At 39.0% G+C, this 21,463-nt stretch overlaps 1 protein-coding gene across 3 annotated transcripts in view; it reads right to left on the bottom strand.

Annotated features, from left to right (window-relative positions):
• The window catches only part of LOC121318279 (cyclin-dependent kinase 17-like), a 61,590-nt gene that overhangs the window by 33,111 nt on the left and 7,016 nt on the right, over nucleotides 1–21,463 (bottom strand). The window lies entirely within an intron of this gene.

The raw sequence follows: 21,463 nt of genomic DNA, 5'->3' as shown, positions 1-21,463 counted from the left end.
AATATGTGTGTTACATTTTGCGTGTTCCTCAATCTATAGTGCATCACTTGAAAGCAAAACAGAGGTCTTCGCAGTTTACAAATTCAACAGTAATTACGGCTGAAGGCTCTTCAAACAGTCTTCACTGAAGGCATCTGATGGCTTTTTATGCAAAGCTATATAAAATACTACCAGAGGGCCTGTCACCACATAAATGCTTCAAGGTCTGAGCAAGTACAGTAACAAAACAGCACTGATGAGGGATCTGAAATGCTGTTGTTACGTCAAGATCAAATTCAATAGAATAACCGACAGTGATGTTTTTATGTTACTGAACACTCAAGTGGATCCTCAAGTGGACAAACATGCAGACAAACCCGTTTCTCTTAACATAAACCAGGTGAAGGGCCCCTGTATGTCCCAGGCTTGTTTTTCAAATGCAAAGTTTACTACTCTTTTGTTCTACCTCTCCAGTTCAAATGTGTCAAGTTGAAGTGTGTAATCCAAACAAGATAGTGATGCATTTATCAGGCATCTGAATCAAGAACAAACCAGCATTCTTGAGAAAATAACCAAATGTGCATACAGTACTTTGCTGGAATTAATTACATGTTTATTAGCTTGCTTTTTTTCACAGTAAGGAATCTACAACAATTTAAATTGTCTTGACATACAAATTTGTTTTGACCAACATTTTCTGGAGGAAGGGGAGGGATCGTAAAACTGATCAAAGCAGGCAGTTTCTCACAGGGAAAGAGGAAAGTCGAGATCCAATGTATGCTGATGTACATTCTTTATTATCTCTGTCTATACCTTTCTGTTCGGTTTGATTTTGGTCACTTTTCCCAGAAATACTGCGTGAAATGCAACTTCTGTAAACAAGTATCCATTACTTTGTTATCCCCTGCCTGAACCTGGATCAGCTAACAATCTCAGAAACACCAGACCTGGAATGTAGGCTGCAATGAACACCTGCTCTAGTGAACACAACTAAAACTGAATTTTAATTCTCTCATTTCATTTGAGATCAAGTCCACAACCGTGGTCCTGTTCGAGTCCAATGACGGTCACAAATACAGAGGCAGATCCATCCTGACATGGGTTTAAGTGAGAGCTATCCAGAACAACACTTCAATCAATGTATGTATGAAAGGCTGACTGGTTTGTGTAACTGGTTTGATCAACACCTAAAAGTAACAAACAAATGACAGCAAAAGTCCATTGCATTGATTTTTTTGCTTGTTTGTATTAGAAATGACAGAAAATCACCTATCCCTCTCTGGTACTACATCTCTATACAATGTAAATTACTTATCAAGTGTGCTGTGGTGCGTGAAACTTACAGTAAACTGACACTTTGTCGTGTGCTTCTTTGATTCTCTATCTTTTTTATATCAGGTCTGAATTACCTTTTATTATTAAACTCAATTGCACTACCTAAAAAGAGACAGCACTCCACCCCCACTGCAAACCCGTCGTCCACAAAAGGCACATGCCTTTAAAAGAAAAGGATGCTCTTTCAATCAAAGGCATGGCTTCAGTTACCCTGGCTTTTATCTCTCTGCAGACATGTCATTTCTCTCTTTCATGCTGTCAGAACAGGGCGATAAATCACACCTTGTGCTCTGGGGTTGAGGACAAGATACCCAAGCCATTACATATTTTACTGTGCCGTTTCCATTTTTGAATTAAATGGAACTTCTAGAAGCTGATTACTATTTTCTAAGAAGTGGCAAATGTATTTTAGGTCAAATAATAAACTATTTAATAATCTTCACAGCAACATTTCAGACAAAGTCCTTCCTCCTTAAGAAACTAAGCCCTTTGTAACATCTGTTTCTTTAATAAATAACAACAACAAGAAACCAACAGCAAGCACCACAAACCATACGTAACCATGGCAACATGAGCCAAGGTGGTCTCTGAGGCCTGCTCCATAGTTGTCACGATCTGGCAGTTTCATCAGAAACTCATGAATATGGATCGCTCCTATACCTAGCAGCATCAGAACCCAAGAAACAATTAAACCAAACTTTGAGCTCTCATTTTTCTCTAAATTTGAACACCACTGAGGGCTGTTGATCCCAGCAAGGCTGTCAGTGCAGCAGGGAACCAGTTTTAAATCAAACATGATTCCTTGGACAGATCCTAGGCTCTGATGCAACAAAATGGTAATATTAAAGCTTATAATAACCAAATTCCTCACTTCATTGGCCTTTCATCAGCTTCAAATTACTGCTGTAGTCTAATGAGTCAGCATGTGCTACTGCAGTACAACTGCTATGACAACTGTATCGGCAGGAGGGACCATTTTATAAAATCATAACAACATCACCCAAGGATACTGCAGACCTCCTTCCCTACGTGTCAAATGTGGTCTCAACAACTGAGTGTCCAGTACAGTAAAATCATGCAGTATGCCCTACATACACTTGTAGTTCCTGTAGGTTTTAACCACAGTAAGGCACATGTTGAGAGATTCCTTGGCCCAATGCCAGTGGGATAGCTGGGATTTAAACACAAAAGGATCTTGTACGTATACATACATTATATATACACACACACACATTATATATATATATATATATACACACACACACACACACACACACACATATATATATATATATATATATATATATATATATATATATATATATATATATATATATATATATATATATATATATATATATATATATATATATATATTATATATATATATTTCTGGAGACATCGAATACAAACAGTCCCTTCGCTTGACCTTTTTAATGACTCTAGGAGGGAGTGACACTGTGACACACAAGATGCGTTTCCAGTCTCATCTACTCAAAACAGTGAACATGCAGCAAATAGCCTGGCTCACCACCTCCGGTAAAGGGCTCTGCTCCTATGAGCTAGCCCTGATACTACAATGCACTTAACCTTGTGAAATGCAGGAGTTTCTTTTTTTGGTTTGTTTGTCAATTTTGAAGGCATCTACAGTACGACTGGGTCCAAAGTAAACAAAATGTGGCAATGTGCCATATGTAGTTAAACCCACACTCTCTGCACTATGGAACCTCAATGCCATGTGAGAAGGTTAATTAGAAACAAGACATGCCCCACTTCAAGGCTTTTCAGGGGCTGTTCCAGCCCAACATGATTACATGTTACAGAAGTTCTCAAATTAACTGATCAAGTTAATGTAGACAGCACAACTGACAGCATGCAGTATAATATTTTAAGACTTTTATAGGAGCTGTACAGGATGAAGTGGGGGAGAGGAAAAGAGGAAACAAACACAGTGACATAAAATTAGGTGATTCAAAACACTCAAGGGGATTTGAAAGACAACACTGCTTACCTGAAAGGTTTCTATTGTAGCTTATTTGCAGGTAGTGGCAGACAAGCGTTCTGCATAAGAGCACCACACTGTACAGTATGTTGTATTTGAACTTCATTGCTAGAGCTAATGATTTTCCCAGATCAATACAATCATGTGACTATTGCTGTTTTGGAAAGGGCGGACTATAATGCATTTTGGCAGAACACTGGGCTGCAACTCAAGTTAATCCTTAAATCAAACACTATCACTACCAGATATATTTAAGAAACTAACACCCCATTCACACTTGCGGTTTAGGCTGGCTCAGGGCCACCTTATCTCATATGTAAACGCCCTGGGCTGGGTGAAATTTAGACCAGCTTTTTGATGCAGCCTAAAAGTAGGCAAAGTCGCCTCAGGGCCAGCCTACCTGTATATGTGAACCCAAAGCAGGCCCTGCGCCGGCCTTAACACGTGAATGCGGTGACGTAACTCAAATCACTCCAATACTGGGTCGAGCATAGTAGATCAAACAATGTCGGTTTGAAGAGGTAGCAACTGGGACGATGCAGAAATTTGTTCAATTTATTCAGTGCTTGTCAGGTGCGTCAGGTACAATTTATTTTCACATGCGCTGTTTACTTTACAGATGTGCCGTTTAAATTTTTTTTTTTTTCAGAGTAAAACAGGTTTAGAAATCACTGAATCACAAAAGTACACTCAGTACTGTATCTCCAGCCAAGCCCCACCCCTTGTTCACTGTATTTTTTCACATACCTCTTTATAGACGTACATACTGATAAATCCTCTCCTGATCACTCGTTTTAATCACCAAACCTCTCAATAATGCGATCCATGTCATTATGTTATTACTATAACATCTCAAAAAGCTCTGCAAATGTCCATGACATTCTTTGAGTGCTGGATGCAGAAGCAGCTATCTCCTTGATGTCCTTGCAGCTATGTCCTTGATGGAGTTCAGAGAACTGTCGGAAATACTGAGAAGCAGGCCAGAGATAAACCGACCACGGATCTTGGATTTTACCTACGACCATCTCCAGCCCAGAAAAAAAGCAATGGGGAATGCACTGAATACACCAACACTTTTGACAATTATAATGGGTTAGTCATGAATGGCAAGTATTCTTCATTGTGCAGCTTTCATCAAAACGATAAAACAAACATACAAACAGACACACTTCAGACTGTAGCTAAGACTGCAAATCGCAATAAGGATAAACAATGCATAAGACATTGCATATTTAGTCACCATTAATATAATAATCTATATTGTGACTAATGTAATGTACATGTCCTTGTTTGCTGTTTTTACGCATGATCCAACCCGATTGCTTCTTTCCACAGTAACCGACTGCACTGTCAACACACGCCTTTATCGTATCTTAGTCAATACGTTCAGTACCAACAGTGTTGCAAAAAATAAAATGGCCATATTTACGTTTGCAAATTTCCCAGCTCAATCTCTTATGTTGACTTCCAGGACTGCAGTGTTTACGTCACCGTTTATATTCTTGACAAGCACTTCACCGCAATTTAGGCTTCCTTTTCAGCCACATATGTGAACGCACTTAGGCCCCCTAAAACCTCAACTGGGAATGGAAATTTGCAGCTCCACAAGGCCGGCTCAGTAAGTGCGAATGGGGTCTAAGCCTTCTAGTGGACAAGCATTTTGACAGTTATTATACTGCAAGTTTTTGGTGACTGCAGTAATTAGTTGCATGACACTTGACAAAGTGAAGCACGGTGCTATACAAGACTGCTGGTCTTCTGAATTACACTTATTTTTGAATAGCAATACTAATGGTTTTCCAGAACATAATGAGAGTGCAGCCAACCTACCCCACCACTGAGATAATATTACAAGCCCATCTGGATTGGTCTGCAACACATTACACTACAGTACAGAGAGGCTGCTGAAGGACAGACCCTCAATTATTCATGGTCAGTTTTATGAACTGTGACCCTGGGTCAATTCCTGACAGGAAAAGCTAAACGCATTTAGTCTGACTTTTTCATAGTCTGCTTTAAAATCAATTCTCATAAAATACAAAATTATTTACAGTTGAGACAGGATTCTAGACTCTGGGACTAAAAGTACCACAACATAGCACAACATTTATAAAACCCAAGTTATTTTTTAAAATGGGTCAACTGTCATTTCACTTAATTACAGTAAATGCAACACTAGTTATTACAGGGAACTTATCCCAGAGGCTAACACTATCCAAACCTAGTGCTACTGTTGTGGTGGTGTCATATCTTTGTTTAAATTTTGGGAGGTTACACATGCTCTTCAGTGTAAACACATTTAAAAAAAATAAAAGGCTGTGATGTCTGTGTCTTGTTTGTGTTCAAGTAACACTCCCATGTATTTCCTAAGGACAAGGGGAGAAGGGAATAAAAACAACAACTTAGAACGGTAAAACATGTGACCCTAATGTATGCAGTATGTTGTTTACAACAATACTCCCTCATTGCCTGAGACCAGCGTCCATGTCATAAGAATAACCAGGGTTAGAAAAAATAACACATTTGTAGGGTTTCATGTAATCAAAACAAACAGCAACACACAGTACATGCAGCATGAATCCAATTCTGTTCTCCATAATGGCCCTTTTTTATTTTTAAGACAGATCCTTGTTACAAACCAACCGCTAACTGAGCAACCTATATCAAAGTCTGCCTGATCTACCGTCTCCCCATCATTAAACATGAATTGAAAGAGGGAGATGCAGCCTTCATAGTGCTACACACACAAGCCTGGGATTCTTTTTGCATACAACTAATCTGGTCATGTGAGGGACATGTGCATGCATTTAAGAGGTTTTTATTTTTTGTTTGTCTAAACTCTATGCAAAATTGTTTTGTTTTTTTTTCATTATTATTAATTATATTCAGCAAAATGGCGTCCAGCCTGCACACATGCACACCATGATTCAGTGCTTATAGTATTACAGCTGGATTGCTCTGCGGCTCAATGAGATGGGACTTGCCCTCTGGGACACACACTTAAATCAGCAGATTTAATGGGATTTCAAACCAGGATATCCAATTCAGGTCACACTACATCATGACTACAACAGTTTATTGCTGTTTGCTTAATTGGTGATGTGGAAATACATAGATGTTATAATTGCAGCTGCAGTTTTTCGTTGGGACAATGTGCGCCAGCGTCAGTAAAACCAGGATTTTGTTTTTTTATTGCTTCGTCATGAATAGATCAGGAACAGATTGAGCTACAACTCTTCATTTCCTTTTTGGGCCATGGTAACTGGATCTCATTTTTCAGCTGATATACAGTTGAAGTCATTTGGTGGGACAACTATACGTAATAAGATTTTATTGAAGACATGCATATGACTCCCTTTGCTCTTGCGAAAGACAGACAAAAAGATAACCCTAACTACAAAAGGTAATGCAGTATCCAGCACTTATCGATGCCTCATCAAACCTTCCTGAGCATGTTGAAGCGTGGGGCAACTGATATACTAATAGCAGGAACAGGAAATGAAGGATGACATGCTCAGCCAAATGCACCAGAAATCAAAACATCAGAAATCAAAAACACCCAATAATACCTCCATCAGCTGGCTGCCGGGAACAAGATGTAGGCAGACTCACAGCCTTCCTTAGATCAGCTCCAGCGGACTTTTCTGGGAAACCCCTCAAATTATTGGAAACAGCAACAGACCATGATCAATGACTTTGAAGTGATACTGTAATTAATGTTTTTGAAAGAACCCATCTCCTTTTATCAATCAGAATGTGTTGCTTTACTGAATTGTGACAACTAGATTCTGCAACCGGGTGTGTGAAGAGGCTGAGGTCTGTACCATGACTAGTTTTGCCTTGCAGCATTTGTTTCACAAGAGTAGATAAAATAAGGCTCCTGTCTCAACTTGTGTAAAATCAGCAGCATTTGAGATTTCAGCATAATTTCAACTCCCACACAGCATGACCCAAGAAAGCAAAGCCGCTGCTTCCTCTCAAAGAAAGTGAACCGACACACTACTCTATTCGCTAATTTCGACTCTTTTCTAGGACCGACGTTAAAATGTTAGCAGTATACTGCAAGGGTCTACATACATCTGAACCAAGTATATACTCAAAGTGCAATATCTTTTAAAGAACCTGTTAATTTGACAGAAGTGGAACCAAAAACAACTAAGTAACATAATGCATATTTTTTTTTAAGAGAAAAAAGGAGAATGGAGGAAATCCATTGAAAATATGGCCCAAAGACACTTAATTTCACAAATCCCACTCCGAACCCCTCCACCTGTCAGGGGATTGACCGGATTGTATTTATCCAGGGCTCAAAGTAATTTGTTATATAGTTTATAATGATGGTTCAAATGAAAGCCTGGCAGTTCATTCTAACCTTGCATTATCTCGGCATTTCAGTTCTGCAAAATATTATGAGGATCAACTTTCCCTATCCAGATAACACCATTCTCCCTGCAGTCAGTTCTGCTCAAGAGGACTTTAGTAATCCCAGTACATCCCTTCAAACAGCAGCAGTCAGTGTGACCCAAGGATTCTGTGGCATCCTGCCACCTCAACTTCAGTATATGGTATAGTACCGTAAAAAACATTGAATAAGTTGATTTTCTAGGCATTTCTGCAGGGCCCTTAAAAGGGGGTGTGACTAATACACCGGTGTGATGTATGCGCCAGTGTGTGTAATATTAAACTACTGCACCAGTGCCACAGTGGGATTACTACAGCCACGGTTATGTCTAGCTGAAACATAACTGTCAAAAACCCGATTTATTTGTTCAAGATCTAAAGCACTCAGGCCATGCTGCTAGGTTAAAACACAAAACCACTGTTCTAATTAAAAGTTTTAATTTCTTACTCTCAATACCCTTAGTCAATCTGAATGTTAAACTCTTGACTGACCTCTCAAACGTCACATCTGCTTCACTTAGTGTTAACACGATAGCCGTCAGTCTCAACAAATGTCCTTATTCCCACCTTCCCGAGCCACGGATATGTCAACATTCAAAGTGAACCCGCCCCTGGGATCCATATCAAACAGTTATTGGTTAGAAAGCCAAGCAGTAAACTTATCAAGTCTTCTGTTCGTTCTAACTGCAATGCTATAATAATGCACGACTGTGAGACTACATAAAAGTAGGACAGGAAGAAAAAAGAAAGAAAGAAAGAAAGAAAGAAAGAAAGAAAGAAAGAAAGAAAGAAAGAAAATGCTACTCAACAGGTTTGGAATTGCGAGTTGTTGAATTTGCCAGAATACATGTAAATCCCAATGCTGAAAAAACAGTACGTGACTGGAGACGCAACAAAGACAAACTTAAAATGGCCAAAGAAAAACGAGCTGATAGGAGGAAAGTGTTTATGGCCTGATGTAGAAAACATTGTTTGATTGGTGTACTCTGAATGACTATTACATACTGTAACTTGTTCTACATATCAGTGCAGCAGAGTGCTACCCTTGTAAAGTATGTGTATGGTTATGATTAACAAAATAAAATGAATGTATTTATACAGCTGGAAATTGAATGCAATTGTACTGCACCGTATGCAACAATAAAATGTTTTGTTTACTGTTTTTAAATGGTGCACCGTTTAGTTATTTATTTATTTATTTTTGCTTTTTGATTGATGAAGCAGCACTGTAATTCTTTTCTTTTAAATCTGAATTAATACAACAAACTTGTAAAAGCCAATGCAGCGGGAACATGTCTAAGTGTGGTTTTGCAAAGAAATGTTCAGTAAAGCAAAGATATGTTCTTGGACTTGTTTGGGTATTTGATAAGCTAAAATAAAACACGGGTAGTTTAATACACATGTGAAGTAGGATGTATAACTTGATTTTACACTCTTAATTATTACTTTTTAAATTTTGAAAATCAAATAGTTTCTAGCAATTTAACTTAACGAAAAACACCACTGTAAAATTATTAATTGAATAAAATGTTGCAAACAAGGGTTATTTCAAAACTAAACTTGTGTATCTTTATTTAAATCAGTGTTGAGGATGTAGAAAAAATTTAATTGAAAAAGATTAAAAAAAAAAAAAACACTCAAGTCTCAAAAACGGGGGTGTGACTGTTACGCCAATGTGACCTACAAAATGTTTTTTATGGTAACAGATGGGCATACAAAACTTCCATTTTCAGGAAGACTTGGTCCTTTCAGTTTAAAACAGAAAATATAACAAATTATGTAAACATTTTACAAAAGCAGTGGAGACTATTTTGACATGATTTGCACAGAATTAACAGCGCCACAAACAGCTATTAAAACAAGGTTTTATTACCCCAAGACAGCCACAGCTGTTTGATGTTATTTAAGAAGAGCACTGTACAGTATGTTGCAGAGGAGAATGCCAGTAACAATGTAGTAACCAGACAGGGAAGTGCTGCTACGGTACTGAATTAGGTCAACTATTTTAAAAGAAATCAGCAAAGGCAATTACAGTATGGTACAGTGCATAATAGGTTTGCATAATTATTGTTTGATTTGCTAATTAATCCCAGAATCAAGCCTAGCTCATTAAAGTGCAGAGGTGACATTACCAGTATTTAAATGCAACTGTGCTTGGCTTATATTTCATAAGCATGTCAATCTAGAAAAAGCCTCAAGAGTGAAATGACTTCTAAATGAACTTACTGTCAAATACAATTAAAAACTGTACATTTTTCAAACCCTGGCATGTCTACAGAGTGATTCAAAAGAAAAGCTTAAAGGAACAACATGTGAAAAGGACTGATTTAAACTGGTCTGCAAGTCTGAATTTTGTTTGCTCAGACTACAGTACAACTGCATTTGTAACAACATAAACTGATCTGAAGTTCATTCTACAGAAACACACATAAACATGCCAGACAGAAGTAACTTTCAATTGTGAGCTCCTATTTCCTCTCTGCTAACAAAGGTAGCCATGATGCGATTCTCAGCATTCCTTTACTACCCCTCTCACAGTGATTAAACACTGCTCCAGGGGAAGAATGCCTAGACCTTCAAACAAGTCGGTGGTAAAGGTCAGAGCTGGCACCCAAGCCTGAGCTTGTCAGAGCCTGCCCAGCTCGAATAACCCCTGCAGTGCTGATCTGCACACAAATTCAAGGCAAGCTGCCCTAACTAGCTTAACAGCAGGTGAAAAATTAAAACGTTTTACTTTGTAGATTCCTTGTTATATATTCTGTTGGCTGATCTTCAACGTGCTAGACCACGGGCAGGGAATTTCCAGTTACCTTAAGTCCTGGGAATGGTCCATCTATGTTCTGGGATCAATGGCTACTTCAGGGAAGGCCAATACTGGTTTACGGTTTCATACTATCATTCAAGCATGAATGATGGTCTCATTTGTCTCAAGGGAAATTAACCCTGGTTAACCCATGTGCAGTGGGGGTGGGGTCAGGTGATAGATCAGCATGTCTTGAGTAAAACGGAGGAATAAGCCACAGTCTGCTTTATTTCCAGATCAATAACAAATTAACAGTACTGGCTTGGAAATGGTCCCTTAATCATTTTATTAAAAAAAAGTTTCCACACTACAGACTGGGTCCTTCCATAATTCTGGTATTAATAACGAAGTGAAACCTGCAGCATATAATGTATGCAGTGTGTCCCATTATAAGCACAATTTAATGGCCTAACATAACAAACAATGCTGAGCAATAAAATAGTCACCCCTTAGTAATATGACACCTTAATACCGTAAGGAATTTCTAATTGGCATCTGCAGACTGTCCTTTATTTAATTCAATAAAATGATAAGCACTCATTAGTAAACACTGCTTTACAACATTTACTTTAAGCACCGACAGTAAGAAATGTGCCCTTACTATTGCTCGCTCGTGTTTTAACCGCAGAACCTGAAGTGTTCACTACTATACTTTGGTGTAGAATTTCACAATGAACCCCAAAATATTTTAGTGCAGTAAATAAATAAAAACAGCAACACTTGCTTGGTGCATAACCTTTACACTCCATCCTGAAAATGTCACCCAAACTGATAAAGCTTCTCTTTGTTTTCTCAAGGACCTTTTAGAAATTCAAAAACACAGGCCCAATTAATAAAAAAAAAAAAACAGCTTTTATATCAAGGGCCCTTGTGATACTACAATCATATGTAAATGTATAGCTGATAAGTAAGCAAATACAATGCCAGCCAAAATATACCAAGGAGGACAATAAATGTACTCACACCACAAGCTTCCTATATACCTGCTTAGATTAATTATTCGTTAGTACGCAGTTGCTAGATAAGCACTGCAAGAAAAGAGAAATAGTGCTCCAGGCTCCTGGTGTGTTTGGACATGCTCCTATGTGACTGTTTGCGTTGGTCTCTGGCTAGATGAGGACAAGCTGTAGATGAAGTGGTGCTTAGTCTCTTCTGAACAGTTTTCGCTACTGCTATGTCTGCTTGTCAATTGCTACCCATTTAAATTTTCAATACAGAACTCGTATTACGATACAAAACACACTGAAAACAGAGAAATGTGGGTTTCTCAACAGCTATATGCAGTATAGATAATTCCACACAACATCTTAGAGCAGAAATGCTTGGATTTGTGGTCAGCCATTTCTAGTAACCAGTGAGTCAATTGAAAATCCACCAGTTACAGTACCAGTGGTATCCTGTACGATGATGGGAAGCTCTGAAAAGCAGAGCAATATCAGCTCCATCAAACAACACAATGAAGCTTAGCCATAAAATAACCTGAAATACAGAAAATAATTACTAAAACACAATGCTCACCTGCGTGGAGTGCGGGATGTGCCCTATAGTCTGGAGGTCGCCAGTTTGGGTCCAGGTTATTCCACTGCTAGGCTAGGTCGGTCAGGGTGTCCTCAGCTTACCGCGCACCAGTGACCCTTTGGACTGGCCGGGCGCCTGCAAGCCTGCCTGTAAGCTACCCGGAGCTTCAAGGTGGTTGCATGGCATGCTCGCAAAGTGAAAAAAGACGCGGACGGCACACATTTTGGAGGATGCGTGTGACTGTCTTCATCCCTCTTCAGTCAGCTCAAATTGGGGAGAAAATAAGAAAAATTGGCAATTCCAAATTAAAAAAATAAAAAAAAAAAAAAACCCACAATGCTCACAACTACAAATAAATGAGTGTTCTTAATGTATTCTTTATTTAAAAATGTTCCATGTTTTGGCCATCAGCAAGAAAGCCAATACAACAAGTCTTATTACATATCATGTCAAGTGCATTGCATGAGAGCACTCGAAACCGTGACGTCAAGCATTATCCCGTAGGACAAGTGTAATCTTTGTCATTCACTTTCAATTCCAAATCCTGGTATTCTATGGTACAGTTTTTATAAAAAAGAAGTTATGAAAGGTCAATGGCCTAAGCAGCCTGCCGGCATGCTGAATGAGAGATTCCGTAGAAGAGACTCACAGTGGAAGCGGCACAGCACGTAACAGACAGACAGAAAAAAGTAAATACCCAAACTCATAATACAGTTTAAATTTCAGGGCGCACATAGTGTACCTGGAGACAAGAATACTTCTCTAGATTTTATCCACTCAGATATCATCCCTTGGGAGACTAGTTATCTCTTAAATAAAGACATTGTGCAAACCCAACAGGCCCAAACACAAGACAAACAGACCTATACATTACCAACTAACTTCTTCCCCGTCCCCTCAACTATCAGATTCTTTCATCCTTCAAATATGTGATAATACCAAAACATCCAATTATTCTAAAACACATCACTGCCTTATACAATCTTTTGTTTATTGAAGTCTAACAGCCTCTACAGTAATTATAATATAATTTAAGTTTCCCTGTAGACCGCTTGACTTTATAAATCAGCCAAGCCTGATTAGCCACAGTGTATAAGTAACAACAAAGGGTTGTCTTATTAAACTCATAGTAAAACCAGGAATGGATCCAACTGTTATGCAATGGCAGTCCATTACCATTCTTGGGTGGGTCCATTAGCATGGTCCTCCCACGCTGTAGCTCCGAGGTAGCTGCATGGCTGGGCTGCAGAGTGAATAGAAGCGTACGGCTGATGGTACACATTTCAGAGGACACACGTTCGTCTTCATCTCTACCGAGTCAGCGTGGTGGTTGCAGCAGTGAGCCAGGCTTATGAATTACGCATTTCAAATTGGGGAGAAAATGGGGTTTAAAAAAAATAAAAAATACAATTTTGAAATGGACATCTGGGGCTCTACTGGTGGGTTAGTAGGCTGCACAACATAACTTTGGTGACAGCATTTGAGAAAAACTAAACTCAATGAAACAACTTAATGTGCGCAAATAAACACCCATGCAGTATCAGTAGCAGCTTCTTTAACTGCAGGGCTACAAAAAGACAAAACAGACCAAGGAATCTCCTCAGCACAAGCAGGAAATGAACCTAAAACCTTCTGGGCCATAGACTCCTGAGTTAACAAAGTACAAGTAAAACACATAAGGGTTTTAATCTTCTCACCAACAATGAGCTCCACAGGCAAATCCATTTCAGCTGCTTAAAACTAATGAAACACAAACCAGCAAATGTTCTCCTCAGTAGCAAGAATGTTATAATGGCTTTGAGGGTAGAGCTTGATTACCATGCACTTACTGACATCCACCTGGCTGTTTAATTCAAGTCCCTTTCTTGATGTCAGTAATCTACTTAATCCCAGTTTGAGAGGTGCAATTAAAATCATCAAAGGGTCTTTAAAATTGACCTAGTAATATGAGAAATGATATGTACTGGAAATAGGTAGGCTGAAGGTCCTGAGTAACCGATAACCGAATCTGAAATGGATTAAAAAAATTAATGTCTGCATCTCAGATTTGAGTCTGTTAGGCTGAATGCCAGTGAACATGCTGACTGAAACATGTGAAATAATGTACTACTTATAAATGGTTAAGGTTTTCCTGCCACTGTGTTTTGATGATATTGTTAAGCAAATTAGTTTAGTCCAATCCAGCATCTCTTGGGACCCCAAAAATGGGCAGAATTATACAGTGTGCTGGTTTATAGAGGTAACGTAAAATCTAAAAAGATATAAATGACAATTTAAACACTCAAAAAACACTACAACATGCACCACACTCATGGGAAATACGCATTACATGACTTGGTGCTGGACTGCACAGTCAGATTTACATTGCTTTTAGACAGACAAGATTTACAAATCAGGCTGGATTCCAGAATAGACAGGTTCCAGACTGTAGGGGGTACCACACTATTAATTTCTATAAGGATTTGATCAGGACCCTCAAATTTTGCTCAAGTATGTAGAGGGGCTGGATTAGACAGATGTCACTGTAATCTTTCTGGGGTTTTTTTTGCATAACTTTCCTTCATAACAGTATAGACATTTTATTTATTATTTTTATTTTATTTTACTCCATGCACTTCATACAAGGTGTTTTTTTCTTATATATTATAGGCCTATAATGAAGCTACAGACCAAAACACTTATTATGAGCCCTCTCTGATTCCTGGCACAGTGGTGTCCATAATACAGTACTTAAATGTGATTTCGGAATTACCTTGAATATGACTCTTTATACTTTTGGAAATGTATTATTTACACCCATTTGTAAAAGGGAGGCGTCCAAAATCAATTCTGACGTATAGAGACTAGGATTGCATACGTGTGTGCACTAGGTCTGTTCAGTCTTTTATTCTACAGCTAGTTCTTCAAATTATACTAAATCAAGAAAAACAAAATGACATAAATGAACATCTTTGGTAGTATTATCACAGCAATAAGCATGTGGATAAATGCACTTAAGTCCTACACTACAGTGTGAGCTTACTCATAGCTCAATAATGTTACTCTTTATATGCATGTGTATGTATGCATGAATATATGGCCCTTTGTACTTACAATACCACTCAGTCTACAGTACAGAGAACATGCAGCTGTACTCGAGTGGAGCAGTAGCTCGATCCCATCTAAATCCACAGTACTCTCTAACTGATAAAGCTCTGTTTTGACTGTGCAGCAAGTCCCTCTGCAGTAAAGCTTGTTACCCAACGCTGCATTCCAGCACAAAGGGGCAAAGATTTTCTAAGACTGAGGAGCATAAAGACCAGCCCTCCATCAAACAACTGGGGGGGGGAGCGGCAGACACTACCGACGGCAAGCCCCTGCCTCCTCAGGGATTTAGCCCTCTGGAACAGAAAGATGCAGCCTAACGAGCAGTGAAAACACTGGCTGAACTATTTATGATGTACCATACATGAGTCTGGCACTGAGTACTGCACATGCCTCTGCAGCTTGTCCAACGTGCCAGAAGCATACAATCAGGAGTGTTAACTGCTCTTCACAGTTGGATTTTTACAGCACTTGGCGATAAGTAAACCAAAGGAAAGTGACAGTGAACTGGGTTGCTAAGCTGTTCCAAGATCAAGTATGAAAAAGTCAGTGAATTAAAACGGCCACCTTCCTTTAAATACGTCAAATGCATTCATTATAGTCCTAAATGAGGCGGTTGGGAGTGGGGGGGGGGGTAGAAATTGATGTCACAGTGTCATGCCTTTTCTTACAGTGTAACAATACAGGTTATACGCGTCTCACAATAGATGGGTACAAACAAAGCAAACCATATTTAGATGTGCAAACAATTACAAATGTAGCAAAGCAGTTGTCGGTGTGTACCTCTAAAATTAAATTGCTTTCCATTAACGTACTTTAAAGATTTCATACTGAATGATTGTATCAGATACTGAAACCCAAGAATTCCATTATTAAACTGGATCAGAGATTTTAAAATGGAGCAGACTCAATTTTTTTTTAGAATACTTGGACACATTTTGCATAATGAGTCTGGTCTTTGTGGCTTTGCCGACATGTTCACTGAAGAGTAGAGAATCACCCCATTAATGACATGCTTTTATTTATTAATTTTCTTTAGCATTACAAAATGTTCGTTAATACACTGCACATCTAATCCAAAGAACACACGAAAACGAACGCTTTTCACAAATGCCATGAAATGATCAGATGATCCGACTTAGCCAAGGAATGGAAAGTCCTATTTTTAATGAGCTGGTTTCACATACCTGATTAGCATTAATACTGGTCTGGCTGTCTTCTGGTACCATTTTGATAGTCTAGGTTTAGAGAAACTGGGATGTGTAAAACCAGTCAAATATTTTTGGTGGCAGAAGTAAAACTCAGATTTCAGGTTTAAAGCCCAGATACTTGGTTGTCGATCTTCACTGGAACCCCCAAGGAGCACTGTGGTCTGCTAGAGAGGATACCCAAGGTAGGACTTCTTTTTAGTATTACTAGATAAGAAAGGTTTACTTCCTTTCTTACTTCGTATCAGCGGTTTTTGTTATTTTAGCCGGTAATGTACACCGATTTCTTTCCATCTAATGATGTAGATATCCTTCTGCCTGGTGTTGATGGCCGAAGTGTAATACTGGCTCCAGGGATCATTATTTTGCCTCCCCAGTGCATCAGCACATACAACGGCTGAGATGCTGGCTCCAGGGCTCAAACACAGTGCTGTCTCCCCAGCGCATTAGCATGACAACTGTCTGGATTGAGCTAATAAGGGTACATCTCTGGGGTCTTCTAGTAGGAACCTTCTGTCTTTGGTGTTTCGTTGACTAGCCCACAACACCTCAAGAGGGCTCAACAGTGACTCTGGCGTCCCAGCATCACCCCCCCCTCCACCCCCCACTCAGCTCAGCCCAGTTTACTTACCCGTACATCAGGGTTGCTTGCTTTCTATTGTGCTTGAGATCCCCAGCCAGAATCTTTCCGTCTCAACCACAGCCAGTTGCTGCTCCCTTCTGCTGCTTCAGATAAAAGTTCTTCACTGTGCGACGCAACTCTTGGCCACTGAAACCGACATCCCTGAGAAACCGGGTTGCAGAGTGTGCCACAAACCCACGACAACCCACTTCCGCTAGGTAAACCCGGACTCTACAGATGAACAAGGCGTGCTGATCCAGACCACAAGACAATGTCTAGTCGAAGGTTAGTGGTGGCAATCTCAGGTGGAAAAATAAGCCGTTGACCAACATCTGCCAGCATTTTCCAATCTCTAGCAACTTCCAGTTGTTCTGTGTGAGGCTTGGTTTTAACACCTTTTCTTGGTGGTTGCTCACCTGGATGGAGGAGTATTGTCTTGTGTGTAATGCTTAAAATAAGAATTTAACAAACGTTGTTGTAGTTGACATTGCATAGGCTACATTTCTTTTCTACTGTACAGTATAGGTCAAATATAATAATACACAATGTTTGACAGTAAATGACTTTAAAAGTTAATGTCACATTATATTTGAGTGTTTTTACTAGTACAAATGCAAAGGGTTATTTGTGAGACTATGCTGTAAAACAAATGTATAAATTGCAGTCAAGAACACAACATAATACTGTTATTCTTTGTATTAATTTTTTAAGTAAATGCAAGAAGTAAACAACACCTGTTCATTTGTCAGATACCACAAGTAAATGATAACTGTTCATTTTTTAACATTTATAATTATAAAACAGTTTAAAACACAGGCCCAATATCTTGTTCTAGTAGTTTACAATCACTTACCTCCACTTTAAATTTGTATCGGCCGAAACGGCTAGATAACCATCGGCTACCGATATCGGCCAAAACCACCCCTAGTATTCAGTGTACCTCGTGGCGGTAGATCGTTTTTAAATAAGAGCTAGAATGTGCAACCAGTGAAAAGAATTATATTCTAGAACATCACTGCTGCAGAAGCTGATATCTCAAATAAATAGATACACTGACCTGTTTCTAATCTTTGTCACTTAAATGATGTCCTACTTATTACTCATATGTCTGTGTGCTCTACTTTCTAAACAGATCAAATCACCAAATTCCTAATGAAAAGGAAAATAAATCTTTCTTTGTTAAAACACCCAAAAGGTTTTAGGATAAATAACTAACATCTGACATTAAAAGGTACAGTAATGTACACCAAGCAGTCTTAGGTGGTCTATCATCACATCAGTTGAAAAATGATGAAACTTCATTTCACCATTGACTTCATAAAACTGGAAAACCTTGACATGCAACCTGGATGCTTTCCAAATTGATAGGGAAGCACAATTTGGGTCAATTTGAAATGCCCACCCCCACTTGCAAAATTAAATCTACCAAAAGGGGTGCATTTACAAAAGATACAGTGGGCAATTGTCAAACAAATCTGAACTAGTCTGTGTATCATGACTGACAGAAGGCAAACATTCTGCAAGGTTACTATTTTGAGAAGTATGGCTACACAGTTTATACACAAGTTCAGTATTACAGTTAAATGACTGACAATTTGTCATAATCTAAATCTGGAAAACTAGTAAATAAAAAGTGTGACCAAAGGATGTAAAAAAGTCCCTAATACTAGAGAACGGAAATAATCCGTCCTCCTCTGAATGTAACACAATACACCTGTACAATTTGAAAAGACAGATTCTGTTTATTTGTACACACATACTGTAGTTTTTACCCTACTTGGGTACTCTATAACATATACGCTTTATTACACTTAATATGAGCAATTCTAGGCAGGGTAGGCACTTGCAAGCGGTTTCATGCTCCACAGCCAGGGCAGCGCATTCAATTAACACTGGCTTCTGTCCACACAAAAAAGTAGTTATGTCATTCAAACTAGCCCCGAGGCCAGCTAAGGTTGATGCCCTACTCAGGGTTGGGGTCAATTCCTGTTTTTCAAATTCCAAATCCATTTCTAATTCCTTTTCAAAATCAATTCCAATTTCCTTCAAAAGGAAATGGGACTGGAATTGATATGTTAGAGACATAGTCATTAATGCGATTATTCATCTGCTTTCATGTGAAGCCAGTTTAATTGACCAATAGTAAACTTCAATTTAAGTAATTTGTTGCCACTGCAAGAAGCTCATTTTGATCAATGGTGTGTTCGAATTGATTAAAAGGGAATTGAAGTGGAACTGGAATTGATTTTAAAAAGGAATTGGAATTGAAAAACATGAATTGGCTCCAACCCAGAAACTACTACAGTACTCTTTTCAAGAGTGTGGGGCTTCAATTGCCAAGCCAATGAGGGTCTCTAAAGGCTTTAGACTAGGTACAATACATGACATACCTAACAGAAATGGGCTTACAAAACAAAGGTTCAGGAAATCTATTGTAATAAGAAGGTGACATCACACAAAAGGTTTCTCATTACCCAAGGTTGCTATTAGACTGCAATTTTCAGACCATTCCACAGTATTGGCTGATACAAAGAACGACTCCAGGATAATCTGAACAGAGACTCATAAGGCCGTCAGAAATAGTACTTGCTATACTGGTATCTCCTCCCTGTTACCTTCTGACCAGGTGTGAAATTCTATACAGTAAGAGGAGAGACACCCTCCCCCTGAGCTAGGTCTATTGGATCAAATTCTCATTACCCAAGTCTGGCAACGATGAATCACAACTGAGTAACGTAATGAGGATTGAGAACTGCTATGTCAGGACAGAAGAGCGGTCGGTGCATGTGTGGGTTTGTTAATGCAGTAATACCTGTCACATTTAATATTGTATTAACGTATTACAATATTAAACTATTGTACATTTCTGAATGTTAAGTAAGATGATGAAACATTCCTGTGTTTCAACAAGCAGCCCATTTTCACAGGGTATTTTCCATTACCTTAAAATCCCCAACTAGCAAAAAAAAAAAAAAAAAAAAACACCACTTGGAACTACCTGCATTTCAACACAACACGTTACCAATGGTCATTTTTACAATTTCACACAACTTTCCCTGAACCAAAGTATAAACAGGAACTTGTAACCCAACGGTGAGTCTGTGGGTTCAGTAGCATTTGAAACATCCTGAACAACACACAGAAAGCTCTGTCGCCACTGTGTGCAATGGAACATCTTTTCAGTTTTTTTTTTTTTGTGTAAAGATCAAAAGCTGACCAGCCCGGATATATTTGGAAAGTACGACCAAAATAATCCATTGACAGATCTAAAAGTGGATACTGTTGGTCTACAGGAACAGGTACTGTACAAAACGCACAAACTGCTCAACAAGAGGAGAACTAGAAACTGTACAGTATCTACTGTAACAGGATTTAAGCCCAACAATGTATTCAGATTTTGTGTTAATATACTTGCTAGTTTTCAGTCCTACAAAAAAAAAACAACAAAAAAAAAAAACACACACACATTATCCTCAACATATTCCCTTGTTGCCCCAATGAACAGGGTATGCGTTCTACAGCATAACTGTAGATTCACAATCTGTACACTAGGTGATAACCTAAGAAAGACACATGGAAAGAAGAACCGTCTGTCCGGAGAGGTTCCATGACTAATTACAATTGCTCAGTGACGACATCAAATATGTAAACAATGCAGTGGCAATACCACTGAGTGCATTGCAGAGATCTCAGCTGTGATATAACATTACTAACCAGCACATTCAGAGCACGCAAAACGTGGTTGTTTTTTTTTTTTTAATTTAGGCCAGTCATCGGCAATGGTTTTTTATCCCAGTTTTCTCCCCAGTTTGAAATGCCCAACTTATCTGTATTCCAGTTAACCACTGCAACCCCCTGGCTACTCGGGAAACTGAGACGGGAACACGCGTCCTCCGAAACACATTCCTGCCAATCCGGCATTTTTCACACTGCGGATCCACAGCGAGGCCACCAGACCTATAGTGCCGGAGGACAACACAGATCTGAATGGCTCCGCTGCAGAACCTCAGAGGTCGCAGTGAACCATGGATTCCCCTGTTGACCTAAGCCCTCCCAATCCAGGCGGCCAATTGTAAAAGCGGACATAAAATACCCTAAAAATAAAGAACAGTTGCTTACAATGTTATGTGGCCATTTACCAAGAGCTATAATGTTTAATTTGGTTGAATTATTTTTTCATTACAAGTAATTTTCTTATGTAAAAGCTATTCAGTGACCAACAGCACAAAGAACTGCACAAAAAGAGCTTTTGAGGAAGCTACACATATTAGGGGAGTATGACGTATTGGTTTGCCGCACCAGACAGACTACAAAAGGAGTAGGCAGCAGTGTCTATAACAGGCCTTCAAGGATGCGGTGGGAATGCACTGGCTTCTAAGACCCGTAAATGCAGCGTGACTCAGTCTTGAACATCTTGCACCTTGCCCCCAGCCGTGAAGAATTCTTTGAAATAAAAGGCTGGCCTGGCTGGTACTCGGCATCCATACAATTCATCTCGAAATTCCTGGCAA

The sequence above is a fragment of the Polyodon spathula genome, chromosome 7 (genome assembly GCF_017654505.1).
Source record: "Polyodon spathula isolate WHYD16114869_AA chromosome 7, ASM1765450v1, whole genome shotgun sequence".
Classification (NCBI taxonomy): Eukaryota; Metazoa; Chordata; class Actinopteri; order Acipenseriformes; family Polyodontidae; genus Polyodon; species Polyodon spathula.
Note: the sequence above shows the minus strand (reverse complement) of the source record. Positions and strands in the feature narration are given on the sequence as shown.